The following is a 14,006-nucleotide window of genomic DNA, read 5'->3' on the forward strand; positions in this document are numbered from 1 at the left end:
TCTGTTTTTACCAAACCCAGGACATAAGTCCGAAAACTTAGCTGAGGCCATAAGAAAGGTCCTGTCTACAAATTCCATTGATATTACTGACTGTAAAGGGCAGTCATATGACAACGCAAGCAATATGTCAGGAACCTACATTGGTTTGCAGGCATGCTTTAAAATGAAATCTGGAAGGACATTATGTGCCTTGTGCAGCACATTCTTTGAATTTAGTCGGCACTAGTGCTGCAAGCTGTTGTCAGGAAGTATGTTCATTTTTCAATATAGTGCAAAACCTTTATAATTTTTTCTCTGTTTCTACACAACGCTGGAATAAACTTCTTTCTTTCGGGAAACCAGGAAGCAAAACGGTAAAAGTTTATCAAAAACATGTTGGTCAGCCAGAGAGGAAGTGTAAGTCTATATGAAAACTGGGAGCACATTATCAATGCCCTCACAAATATTGCCAATAATACGTTTGAAAAACCACTTGTGCGGTCTGAGGCTTTAGCTTTATTGAATCAACTCAGCAGACTAGAAACAGTATTCATGATGACAGTTTGGAAGGACATATTCCAGAGATTTAATAGTGTAAATCTGAAATTACGAAGTGTAAATATTGATACTAAAAAAAAAAAAATGCGTGAGTTACACGAATCACTTGTAGGATTTATTGCATCTGTTCATGGCATGTTCGACTGTTATGAAAATGAATCTATGGAGATTGACTGATATGGACTATGAAAGGACCTATAAAAGTTAACGAAAACGAAAACTTCATGATGACGAAGAAGCAGACTCTGAAGAAGGTTTTCTGACTGGAAGGGAAAAAATTTGAGTCGAAAAATTTCTCCCAGTACTCGACACAACTTGTACGCTGAATTAGTGAGGAGGTAAGAAAGCTACAGAACTCTGACTCCTTCAGTTTTCAGTAACCTTAAGCACTTCACCTGACGTGCTGAGCGTGCAGCATAACTCCAAGCGCCATATGACACAGATTTAGAGTCTTCCTTACCTAGTGAATGTGAACACTTCGCGAAACTTTTGAAATCTTATGACATTGGTGATATGCCAGTCGCAATGAATAAATTTTTACGAAAATAGAGGTTACAGTCTGTGTTTCCGAATGTTGACATTGCTCTAATATTTTTATGTATGGCACTTACAAATTGTTCAGCATAACATTCGTTTTCGGCTTTTGAAAGACTGAAATCGTACCTACGTTCTACGTTGCCTGAGGAGAGATTGACAACCTTGTCTATTCTTCACATCGAAGCCGACCACCTAACAGATAAACCGTCTGAACTACGAAGATATGATCAACTAGTTTTCTGCCGTCAAAGACAGACGCAAACTTTGCTGAATGGTGAGTTTGTTTATTTATTTATATTAGTTCCAAAAATTTAACATTATAATGTCATTTTTATTATAACTTAGAGCACATCCATTGGAGTGTATTACCTGTTTCTTTTACAATTGTCGATGGCAGAACGCGGAGATAAACCTCGTTTAGGTGCAAACGTGACTGAAGGCGCCCGACAATATTAAACAATACCCGAAATACCCAGGCCGCTCGGCGCTGTACAGTCAAGTCATACTGACACTGTAGTATATTACAACTGATGCGTATTCTTGGCGTCTGCTGAAATGTATAGCCATCGCGGAAATTAATGTTATTGGAGAGAAAGCTCAGATGAAAAAGTGTTAATAAAGAATGTAGTTCAGTTCTGTGGACAAATATGTAAAAGCTTTGCTAATACCGCGAGAAAGAGCTGCAGTACAAAACTGTTCAGCCCTTATATGGATTAAAGGTATTTTGTACACTTATTACGCAGCATCTAGCTACACAGTCCCTAAAGCTTTACACGTTAACTATTAGATTATAAAAAAATTCGATTTATCCACACTAGTCTGTAAAATTATGTCATAGCAAATTCCAGTTCTGTGTCTGTTACACTACTGGCCATTAAAATTGCTACACCAAGAAGAAATGCAGATGATAAACGGGTATTCATTGGACAAATACTTGAACTGACATGTGATTACATTTTCACGCAATTTGGGTGCATAGATCCTGAGAAATCAGTACCCAGAACAACCACCTCTGGCCGTAATAACGGCCTTGACACGCTTGGAGATTTAGTCAAACAGAGCTTGGATGGCGTTTACAGGTAAAGCTGTCCATGCAGCTTCAACTCGTGACCACAGTTCATCAAGAGTAGTTACTGGCGTATTGTGACGAGCCAGTTGTTCGGCCACCATTGACCAAACGTTTTCAATTGGTGAGAGATCTGGAGCATGTGCTGGCCAGGCAGCAATCGAACATTTTCTATATCCAGAAAGGCCCATACAGGACCTGCAACATGCGATCGTGCGTTATCCTGCTGAAAAGTATTGTTTCGCAGGGATCGAATGAAGGGTAGAGCCACGGGCCGTAACACATCTGAAATGTAACGTCCAATGTCCAAAGTGACGTCAATGCGAACAAGAGGTGACCGAGACGTGTAACCAATGGCACCCCATACCATCACGCCGGCTGATACGCCAGTATGGCGATGACGAATACACGCTTCCAATGTGCGTTCACCGCGATGTCGCCAAATACGGAAGCGACCATTATGATACTGTAAACAGAACCTGGATTCATCCGAAAAAATGACTTTTGCCATTCGTGCACCGAGGTTCGTCGTTGAGTAGACCATCGCAGGCACTCCTGTCTGTGATGCAGCGTCAAGGGTAACCGCAGCCATGGTCTCCGAGCTGATGGTCCATGCTGCTGCAAACTTCGTCGAACTGTTCGTGCAGATGGTTGTTGTCTTGCAAACGTCCCCATCTGTTGACTCAGTCACTGAGACGTGACTGCACGATACGTTACAGCCATGCGGATAAGATGCTTGTCATCTCGACTGCTAGTGCTACGAGGTGGTTGGGATCCAGCACGGCGTTCCGTATTACCCTCCTAAACCCACCGATTCCATATTCTGCTAACAGTCATTGGATCTCGACCAACACGAGCAGCAATGTCACGATATGATAAACCGCAATCGCGATAGGCTACAATCCGACCTTTGTCAAAGTCGGAAAAGTGATGGTAAGCATTTCTCCTCCTTACACGAGGCATCACAACAACGTTTCACCAGGCAACGCCGATCGACTGCTCTTTGTGTATGGGAAATCGGTTGGAAACTTTCCTCATGTCAGCACGTTGTAGGTGTCGCCACCGGCGCAAACCTTGTGTGAATGCTCTGAAAAGCTAATCATTTGCATATCGTCTGTAGCACGCCATCTTCGTGGTGTAGAAATTTTAATGGCCAGTAGTGTAGTTCGTGCACCGAAATCTCTATTTCATTTTTATTTCTTATACTTCCCTATAGATTCACGTATTAATAACGAAAGTGTTTTTTATCTGCTACACATTCAAGTTATTTGATCGTAAAAAGACAGTTTAATTTTAACTTTGAAAGCATCTCTTTAAAAGTACGTATTAATTTCTAATGTATGACACATTTGCTTCAATTTTTAAATCGTAAGACAACTCTTTTTACTTTCATTTTCAACGGTTTTGTGTAAAAGAACATATTAAAAGTGAATGTATAACAAAAATTCGTTGCCTTCTATACGCTCTGCTGAAAGAAAAGTTATTTCCTTGTGCTCGTTTCTGTTGCCTTTCGACAGAAGAACGGCGTAACACAGAGCAGTTTCGGGTTTCTTTTATCCGCTGCCGTACACCGCGTACAGTTGATTGAGCGCGACTAGGCCGCTGATGCGTCCTTCAGAACAACGAATAGCAGAGTACGGAAACAGCGCACTGCGCTGCCACCCAAAACGGCAATTGTGAAGTGATCGTGTTACAGCAAAATTTATAAATCCACCACTGGACGCTTCAGTTACATTAGTTTTGCTTTGGCATGCATGACATAGCCCCTTGTAACTCAATAATCCAAAGAGGCATGCACAAAACACAATGTGTCATTTCCTTGTAGTTAGTCATCTAATATTGTGTCGAACAGTCGCATATTATGAAGGACCGAGATGAGAACAATAAACTGGAATTTGTGAGTCTGGCATTCCTCGATCTGTTCACACCAGAAGTATTCACTTTGTAAAGGTTTTGAAATGACATTAGCTACATTTGAACTATGAAATGAATCAAAGGCAACAGGTAAAATTTGTACTGGACTGGGACTCGAACACAGATCTCCCACTTTAACGTGAGTGATTGTCGTAACTGCCTCGGCCAGCAAAGCACACTTCTGATGTACACACATAGTAACTACAGTATCTGTTATGCCCAGAGGTTTGGTCATGTTACCTTGCGGTTGGCTTTTAAAACATCCTTAATTAAATCATTAATCACTCTGTTCATTGACATGATGGTAAATTGTACATTCATTGAGTATTAAGAAACATTAGTAGCCACAAATTTTTTGAGTGCTATTTATTTCAAAGATACGTAACTGATAGTTAGGGACAGGAAAAAACCGGTGTTGTTTTATGACCAAACTCGGTGTTATTTGTTGCACTTTTCGGTGTTATTTATCGGTGTTATTATCTGGCAAGTTTTTTCTATTAGCAGTTCTCGGTTTTGTCGTATTTAACCATTTTTCAATGCTGTGTTGAAAATGTAACTATTCCTAAAATAGGGTGGGCCAAGCGTGAGATAAGTGTAGAGACAAATTATTTTAACAAAAAATTGACACAAATAATTATTTAAAAACAAATATCAAAGATGAAAATAACAGTATGTTGCAGATATTTTATTGATGACATGTTTCACACTTCTTCATATCGTTCTTGACCACAGAAAGTGGTCTCCACAGCTCAAGAATCAGCTGAAGATTCACCAGAAGTGTGAAACGTGTCATCAATAAAATATCTGCAACTGATATTATTATTTCAATTTTTAATGTTTGTATACTGTTGATGCACTTGGGCAGAATGGTGTGGTGTGATACATATGTTTTAAATACTGTGAAACAATTATTTATCAATTATGTATCCAGCAGTTTAAAACATATACAGGCCTGCAATTTAGTTTTGACACTTGACAGTTTTTCTCACCAAATTAAATATTTATGTTAAATGGTTGAAATTTCTTACAGAACAACAATAATGAAACTTAGAAGGAAATATTTTTTTTTTTAATGTAAAGAAAAATCTTTGCCTTTGCAGTGCTACTGTTCGTAAATAAAATTTCTTGGCTGCGTCCACAAGAAAATTTTTCTATATGAATATCACCAAAGAAGCTTGAAGTTTATTTTTAAGTATTCCTAAGTAACAAAATATTTATAAACATTTACAAAAGGTATTTAATTTGGGTTAAAAATAGTACAGAATTTAATTTTCGTAATTTTTTAGAAGTTCATTCACATGTTTTGAAACAAAGTTTATAATATGTTTCAGTACAAGTTTTATATTAAAAACAAAGATTCCAAGACTTACCAAGCGGGAAAGCGCCGGCAGACAGGCACATGAACAAAACACACAAACACACACACAGAATTACTAGCTTTCGCAACCGATGGTTGCTTCTTCAGGAAGGAGAGGGAAAGACGAAAGGATGTGGTTTTTAAGGGAGAGGGTAAGGAGTCATTCCAATCCCGGGAGCGGAAAGACTTCCCTTAGGGGAAAAAAAGGACAGGTGTACACTCGCACACACACACATATCCATCCGCACATACACAGACACAAGCAGACATATTTAAAGGCAAAGAGTAAGGGCAGAGATGTCAGTCGAGGCGGAAGTACAGAGGCAAAGAAGTTGTTGAAAGACAGGTGAGGTATGAGCGGCGGCAACTTGAAATTAGCGGAGGTTGAGGCCTGGCGGATATCGAGAAGAGAGGATATACTGAAGGGCGAGTTCCCATCTCCGGAGTTCGGATAGGTTGGTGTTGGTGGGAAGTATCCAGATAACTCGGACGGTGTAACACTGTGCCAAGATGTGCTGGCCGTGCATCAAGGCATGTTTAGCCACAGGGTGATCCTCATTACCAACAAACACTGTCTGCCTGTGTCCATTCATGCGAATGGACAGTTTGTTGCTGGTCATTCCCACATAGAAAGCGTCACAGTGCAGGTAGGTCAGTTGGTAAATCACGTGGGTGCTTTCACACGTGGCTCTCCCTTTGATCGTGTACACCTTCCGGGTTACAGGACTGGAGTAGGTGGTGGTGGGAGGGTGCATAGGACAGGTTTTACACCGGGGGCGGTTGCAAGGGTAGGAGCCAGAGGGTAGGGAAGGTGGTTTGGGGATTTCATAGGGATGAACCAAGAGGTTACGAAGGTTAGGTGGACGGCGGTAAGACACTCTTGGTGGAGTGGGGAGGATTTCATGAAGGATGGATCTCATTTCGGGGCAGGATTTTAGGAAGTCGTATCCCTGCTGGAGAGCCACATTCAAGGTCTGATCCAGTCCCGGGAAGTATTCTGTCACAAGTGGGGCACTTTTGGGGTTCTTCTGTGAGAGGTTCTGAGTTTGAGGAGATGAGGAAGTGGCTCTGGTTATCTGCTTCTGTACCAGGTTGGGAGGGTAGTTGCAGGATGCGAAAGCTGTTTTCAGGTTGTTGGTGTAATGGTCGAGGGATTCAGGACTGGAGCAGATTCGTTTGCCACGAAGGCCTAGGCTGTAGGGAAGGGACCGTTTGATATGGAATGGGTGGCAGCTGTCGTAATGGAGGTACTGTTGCTTGTTGGTGGGTTTGATGTGGACGGATGTGTGCAGCTGGCCATTGGACAGATGGAGGTCAACGTCTAGGAAAGTGGCATGGGATTTGGAGTAGGACCAGGTGAATCTGATGGAACCAAAGCAGTTGAGGTTGGAGAGGAAATTCTGGAGTTGTTCTTCACTGTGAGTCCAGATCATGAAGATGTCATCAATAAATCTGTACCAAACTTTGGGTTGGCAGGGTTGGGTAACCAAGAAGGCTTCCTCTAAGCGACCCATAAATAGGTTGGCATACGAGGGGGCCATCCTTGTACCCATGGCTGTTCCCTTTAATTGTTGGTATGTCTGGCCTTCAAAAGGGAAGAAGTTGTGGGTCAGGATGAAGCTGGCTAAGGTGACGAGGAAAGAGGTTTTAGGTAGGGTGGCAGGTGATCGGCGTGAAAGGAAGTGCTCCATTGCAGCGAGGCCCTGGACGTGCGGGATATTCGTGTATAGGGAAGTGGCATCAATGGTTACAAGGATGGTTTCCGGGGGCAACAGACTGGGTACGGATTCCAGGCATTCGAGAAAGTGGTTTGTGTCTTTGATGAAGGATGGGAGACTGCATGTAATGGGTTGAAGGTGTTGATCTACGTAGGCAGAGATACGTTCTGTGGGGGCTTGGTAACCAGCTACAATGGGGCGGCCAGGATGTTTGGGTTTGTGAATTTTAGGAAGTAGGTAGAAGGTAGGAGTGCGAGGTGTCGGTGGGGTCAGGAGTTTGATGGAGTCAGGTGAAAGGTTTTGTAGGGGGCCTAAGGTTCTGAGGATTCCTTGAAGCTCCGCCTGGACATCAGGAATGGGATTACCTTGGAAAACTTTGTATGTAGAGTTGTCTGAAAGCTGACGCAGTCCCTCAGCCACATACTCCCGACGATCAAGTACCACGGTCGTGGAACCCTTGTCAGCCGGAAGAATGATGATGGATCGGTCAGCTTTCAGATCACGGATAGCCTGGGCTTCGGCTGAGGTGATGTTGGGAGTAGGATTAAGGTTTTTCAAGAAAGATTGAGAGGCAAGGCTGGAGGTGAGAAATTCCTGGAAGGTTTGGAGAGGGTGATTTTGAGGAAGAGGAGGTGGGTCCCGCTGTGATGGAGGACGGAACTGTTGCAGGCAGGGTTCAATTTGGATAGTGTCTTGGGGAGTTGGATCATTAGGAGTGGGATCAGGATTGTTTTTCTTCTTCCTGAAGAAGCACCCGGAAGGTGTACACGATCAAAGGGAGAGCCACGTGTGAAAGCACCCACGTGATTTACCAACTGACCTGCCTGCACTGTGACGCTTTCTATGTGGGAATGACCAGCAACAAACTGTCCATTCGCATGAATGGACACAGGCAGACAGTGTTTGTTGGTAATGAGGATCACCCTGTGGCTAAACATGCCTTGATGCACGGCCAGCACATCTTGGCACAGTGTTACACCGTCCGAGTTATCTGGATACTTCCCAACAACACCAACCTATCCGAACTCCGGAGATGGGAACTCGCCCTTCAGTATATCCTCTCTTCTCGATATCCGCCAGGCCTCAACCTCCGCTAATTTCAAGTTGCCGCCGCTCATACCTCACCTGTCTTTCAACAACTTCTTTGCCTCTGTACTTCCGCCTCGACTGACATCTCTGCCCTTACTCTTTGCCTTTAAATATGTCTGCTTGTGTCTGTGTATGTGCGGATGGATATGTGTGTGTGTGCGAGTGTACACCTGTCCTTTTTTTCCCCTAAGGGAAGTCTTTCCGCTCCCGGGATTGGAATGACTCCTTACCCTCTCCCTTAAAACCCATATCCTTTCGTCTTTCCCTCTCCTTCCTGAAGAAGCAACCATCGGTTGCGAAAGCTAGTAATTCTGTGTGTGTGTTTTGTTCATGTGCCTGTCTGCCGGCGCTTTCCCGCTTGGTAAGTCTTGGAATCTTTGTTTTTAATATATTTTTCCCATGTGGAAGTTTCTTTCTATTTTATTTACATCATCAGTACAATTTTTGAGTTTTAAATACTATTTCCCATCAGTAACGAAGTTTTTTAATACATAAGTACTTTCTTCTAACATAGTCTCTTATTATTACTATTTTTGATGCATATATACAACTGGAAGTAAGGTTCATTTATGTACAGCATATTCTGCTGTTTTTACCAAGTTCTGGAGAAATAGGGTGAAAACAGAAAACAGAGAAATCGATCCTCAAACAAAAGAAGCATAGTTCATCCTTACTACAGAGAAGTAAAAACTAGTAAATATTTGAGAAAGTGAGAATCTGCATAGTTTTTTTTAAAAGAAAAATAAGGCAACGAGCTAAAAAAGATAGTTTTTCGAATAACAACATTGTCATTCTTCGAATGTTGTCTTCAGAGAGATTGTGCCACCTGTCTGTCAATACTTCGTTATAGTTCGAAAACAGTCTCTCGCTGTCAACCTTGGAACATGGGAACAAACGGCTTTCAATGCTACAGCTGCAAATTCCTGAGTGTCGACTGCAGTTTCATCGAAATTTGAAAACAATCATATCGATATTAATTAAAATTTTGGTAAGTCAATACATGCAGAAAAATATGCACTCAGCCTTGAATACCACAATGTTATTGGTACTGCACACAATATTGTTTATTCGCAACGGTTGAAAGCGAGCATATGCAAAAAGTTGTCCTCCCAGTGAATGGTCTTTGAAAACTTGCTGACAATATTGTCATGAATGAGACGAGATACTGGCAGAAGTAAAGCTGTGAGGACCGGGTGTGAGTCGTGCTTCGGTACCTCAGATGGTACCCCCACATCTGACGCCTGCCATCACAGTAGCTCAGCGTGTTCGGTCAGAGGGCTGCGTGCTGTCTGTAATAAAAAAACTGAGTTAAGGAACCAACAATCAATTGGAACAGATGTCTTGTGACGTCCGCCCCAGCCAAACGCAACGAACTATATCGAACAAAATGAGTAAAAAAAAATCGTAGAGCACTTGCCCGCGAAAGGCAAAGGTCCCAGGTTCGAGTCTCGGTCGGGCACACAGTTTTAATCTGCCAGGAAGTTTAATATTGACATGGCCTGTGTTCTATCACAGGGTACACCTTTCTCTTTGTTTGGGTGATTTGAGGGGTTCTAATACGTGAAACTGGTCATCAATTAAACAAAAGTGACTGAATTTTGCAACTTTGGCTGTTTTTTAGTTCAAACTGGTTAACTCAAGTTGTTGTCCTGTTATTAATCCAGCGTGGTGGAAATCCAAAAAGACGAATTCTATTTCTTTTGTAATTTATGTGCCACAGTATGCCGTTTCAAAGCAATGGCGCATTGGAATGTTTTATGCAAGGTGTTGATGAGACAAGTGTTGCTAGGGGGCATGTTTTGTTAACAATTGTCTACCCTCAGTGTATATATTTTGCTTTATTTTCTGAGAAGGAGCACTTGTGATGCACTGAGAAATGCTTCATCATTCTTTAAAAAATGTTGTTAGAAATTAGTAGTATCAGTTGTCTTACTGACTCATTAGTTTTTTGTTTAATAAAAAGCCTATAAAAACTAAAAATATTATCTTTTGCCATTTTAGAAACGAAAGTGTTCAAAGGAAATTCTTTTTCATTCTAATGTTTAGTTGGGCGCTAATGCTGGTGGTGGTGGTGGCGGCGGCGGCAGTAGTAGCAGGGGGCGTTATTAATTAATATCTGACTGTGCTCAGGGGTAATGGTCTCAGAAACATTGGGAACCACTGTGTTAGAATCATACAGAACAGGTCAATGCTGTGGGCTATATAACAGTTCATTTTACATGTGGGTACACAGTACCTATGTATGATGAGTAAAAACAAAAGCTCATTTGAAAAATGAGTCAGTGTAGGTTATTCTCTTATAATACAGAAGTTTGTGCACCTATTGAGGATATGAAAATATTAAGAATAATTTTGAATTTATATTTGTTAATAGTATTGGAGTCACAATTCCATTCTCAAAGCACATTTTTATTATCTTTTCTATTATTTGAGAAGTACAATTCTATATATGGGTACTTAGCTGCAAAAGGATTTTACTGGAAATACTAGAAAGATGTAGCTGTAGAACTGCTATTTTCAAAGGAAAAAAAATAGTAACCATCAGACACTTTATATCAATATAATCATAATTTAAGACTGGAACTGCATTTTGGTTAATTGACAGTTCATTTTTGTTCTACTTCCATGCCTTTAGTAAGTGTCTTCTGTGTTACTGTCGTTAACACAGAGCATAGACTACAAATTTTGTGAACGCACACTGTTGTGTGTTTCAGGAGGCAATGGGAACTGGAATACAGACTCATCATACCAATGAACATCAAAATGTGTGATGTGAGGACACTTCACTTTGAGTATATTTTGTACATAAATTTATAAAGGGCCTTTTAACCAATATCTACACTGTGGTATGTGCAGTGGGTATGTATCATATAACCACCTGGAGGCATATAAAAACATAACAAGTACTACATTTGTGATGTGCATGTACATCTGACCATACACAATGTAGGTGTATTCACTGGAGAAGTCAGTCACGTAACATTTTCTGCTGTGAGCTTCCGTGCAGTTCACACCATTGTTTCGGCATTCTCCTGCCAATAGGCTCAGTCAAAGCTTAAAAATGTAACATTCTGTCGAGCAGCATTACACTGCTAAATTCTGTGTACAACTAAGACAATCGACTGTGTAGAAGCGTACCAAAAGCTGCTGTTTCAAGATGGAACAAGTCCTTCAAGGACTTGAGTATGGAAGACAAACCCTGCACAGGGACCTGTCTGTGAGCAGAAATGAGAGCAATGAGCAACATGTGCACGAGTGTTGAGCTCAGACAAGCAGTTAAGTGTACAAATGGTTAGAGACTACTTATGAATTGATATAACAATTGTTGATTACCCAGGATTTACGGATATGAAAGTTGGTGCCAGATTCGTACCAAAAATTTTGGCAGGCAATCAAAGGGAAAACTGTGTGTACATTTGTGAAAATCTTTTGCAACAAACTTAAAAAAAAAAAAAACAAAAAAAAAAAAAAAAAAACAAAAAAAAAAAACTGAATATTTGGGCAATCAGTGACAAAATTTGGGTTTTGAGTATGTTCCCAAGGCAAAACACCGAAGTGCTGAATAGTTCACATCTGAACTCCTCACCAAAACAGATCTTGATTCATCAGGTCAGAGGCCAAAGCCATGCTCATTATCTTCTTTGGCACCAAGGCTGTGGTCCAACAAAAATTTGTACCAGAGGGACAGACCATCATGTGTTGTTTCTATGTGGAACTGCTGAAAAGATTGAAGAGAAGGTCAATCAAGTGCGGCCAGGCATAACTGCCATATAAAAGCTGCCTTATGGTTGGTTAGGTTTAAGGGATAAAACAGCTAAGTCATCAGTCCCATGATCTAAGAGTAGTGCATTCAGAAGAGACATGCACTGCTGAGAACATGTTCTGATCTAGTCATGAAATTCACAACAGTAAAAGCTAGAAGGCAAAAACACAATGGATATCTTTTAAACCATCACTGATAAAAGCAAGATGAAGAAAATAGGGAGATCAGCAGTTCAGCATCGCCAGGGCTTTGCATACAACAAGAAACATCCAGTCCACAGCTGTCACACCCCTGATCCATTACAGTCAAGAGCAACCACTATTCAAAACAGAGTTACACCTAGAGTGGAAAAATTGGGTGCAGCACAAAGGAAGCAAACTGAATCTAAAACCAATTAAAATAGAGTGAAAGAGGGATGGACAACTAGCCTGGTCATATAGGTAGAGTCAGGGAACCTCTGACATAGTATACAGCTGAAGACATCCCACTCCCAACCACCCTGCTCTGCTTCAGAGGTCAATTAAAATCTTATAAATAAGAATAAAAACCACTTTCACAGAGAAAACTGAGAAGTAGGTCAACCATCTGTGATTTGTCCACCAATATTAGAAGTAATGAGTCCAGAAATCCATACTTAGCATGAAAGGTGCGAGCCCTTCTTTAAGGCTCCACAACCACAATGTAGGGGTGGTTACACAAAATGAAACTATAGGTTAACATGCCATGACTTATACAGAGACAACATAGAACTGTGGGTCCTTCCTGGCAGAAGCAGAAGGAACATCACCTTGCTACAGTAATCTCCTTGATTGTGTGGAGATCTATTGCAGGGCATAACCCACATGTTCCATTTCTGAGCAAGCAGAGATCTTATCTGCACCTCCAAGTCTGCTCCTGGGACTGGCAAAGCAAATGGGGAGCAAGTAGTGTTCCTCTACGCAAATGGTCAGCAAGTTCATTCCTCGGGATACCCACATGTCTTGGGACACAGAAAATGAAAATGAGTAGGCAGCATTACAAACATCAGTGAGAAAGTCATGAACTACAGAGATTAAAGGGTAGCAAGAATAGCATCGGTAAGTAGCCTGGAGGCTGCTCATTGGGTCAGTACACAATAATACAGTGAAGGAAGGCCTGTTTAATAAAATGGAGGGCTCTGTTAACGGCTATCACCTCTGCTGTAAACACACTTCATGCTCTAAGCCATGAATGGCACTTCATACTGGCAGTGTATACCATTTGATGCACTAATTTAGAGCCATCCGTGTAGAAGATGGTAGCATCCTGAAACTCTAGTTATAACAGGTACTGAAAGGTTATTGAGGCAATCAAGACTTCAGGACTTTGAATGAGACTGCGCTAATCTGCGGCCTATGTACCACAGTGCAGAAGAAAACACTGGGCATAAAGTCCAGGGAGTGGAGATGAAGATGTTGGCAGAGAAAAGCAATGCAGTTCCAAATAATGATCTCACATGAGGGCAGATATCAGGATGACAAAACCCATCATATTGAAAGAGAATGGGATACATGGAATGATCAGGGAATTGTTGAATGGCAATTGCATAGTAGACCTACAGCTGGTACCGTCAATTGTGAATATGGGAGATCCCTGCTTCGGCAAGGAGACTGTCCGTGGGATTAGTTCAAAAGGCCCCCGTGGCCAGACGTATGCCATGATGATGGACTGGGTCTAGCAGTTTTAAAGTTAAAAGAGCTGCCGAGTCATAAACCTGGTAACCATAGTCCAGTCAGGACAAAACCAAGGCCTGATAAATACAGATAAGGGTAGCACAATCCACACATCAAGATGTGTGGGCAAGGAAGTAGAGAGCATTAAGCTTCCGCATGCACTAGTCTTCAGATGACGAATATGGACAGTCAACTCTGCTTTTATCAAAAAAGGTGGCCCAAGAAATTGGACTGTGCTACAGTACCCAGGTGCTAGGCACCTAAATAGAATTGTGGGTCAGGATGAACAGTGGTACAACAGCAGAAATGCATGAACCCCATTTTTATAGGAGAG

Source organism: Schistocerca gregaria, chromosome 1 (genome assembly GCF_023897955.1).
Source record: "Schistocerca gregaria isolate iqSchGreg1 chromosome 1, iqSchGreg1.2, whole genome shotgun sequence".
Classification (NCBI taxonomy): domain Eukaryota; kingdom Metazoa; phylum Arthropoda; class Insecta; order Orthoptera; family Acrididae; genus Schistocerca; species Schistocerca gregaria.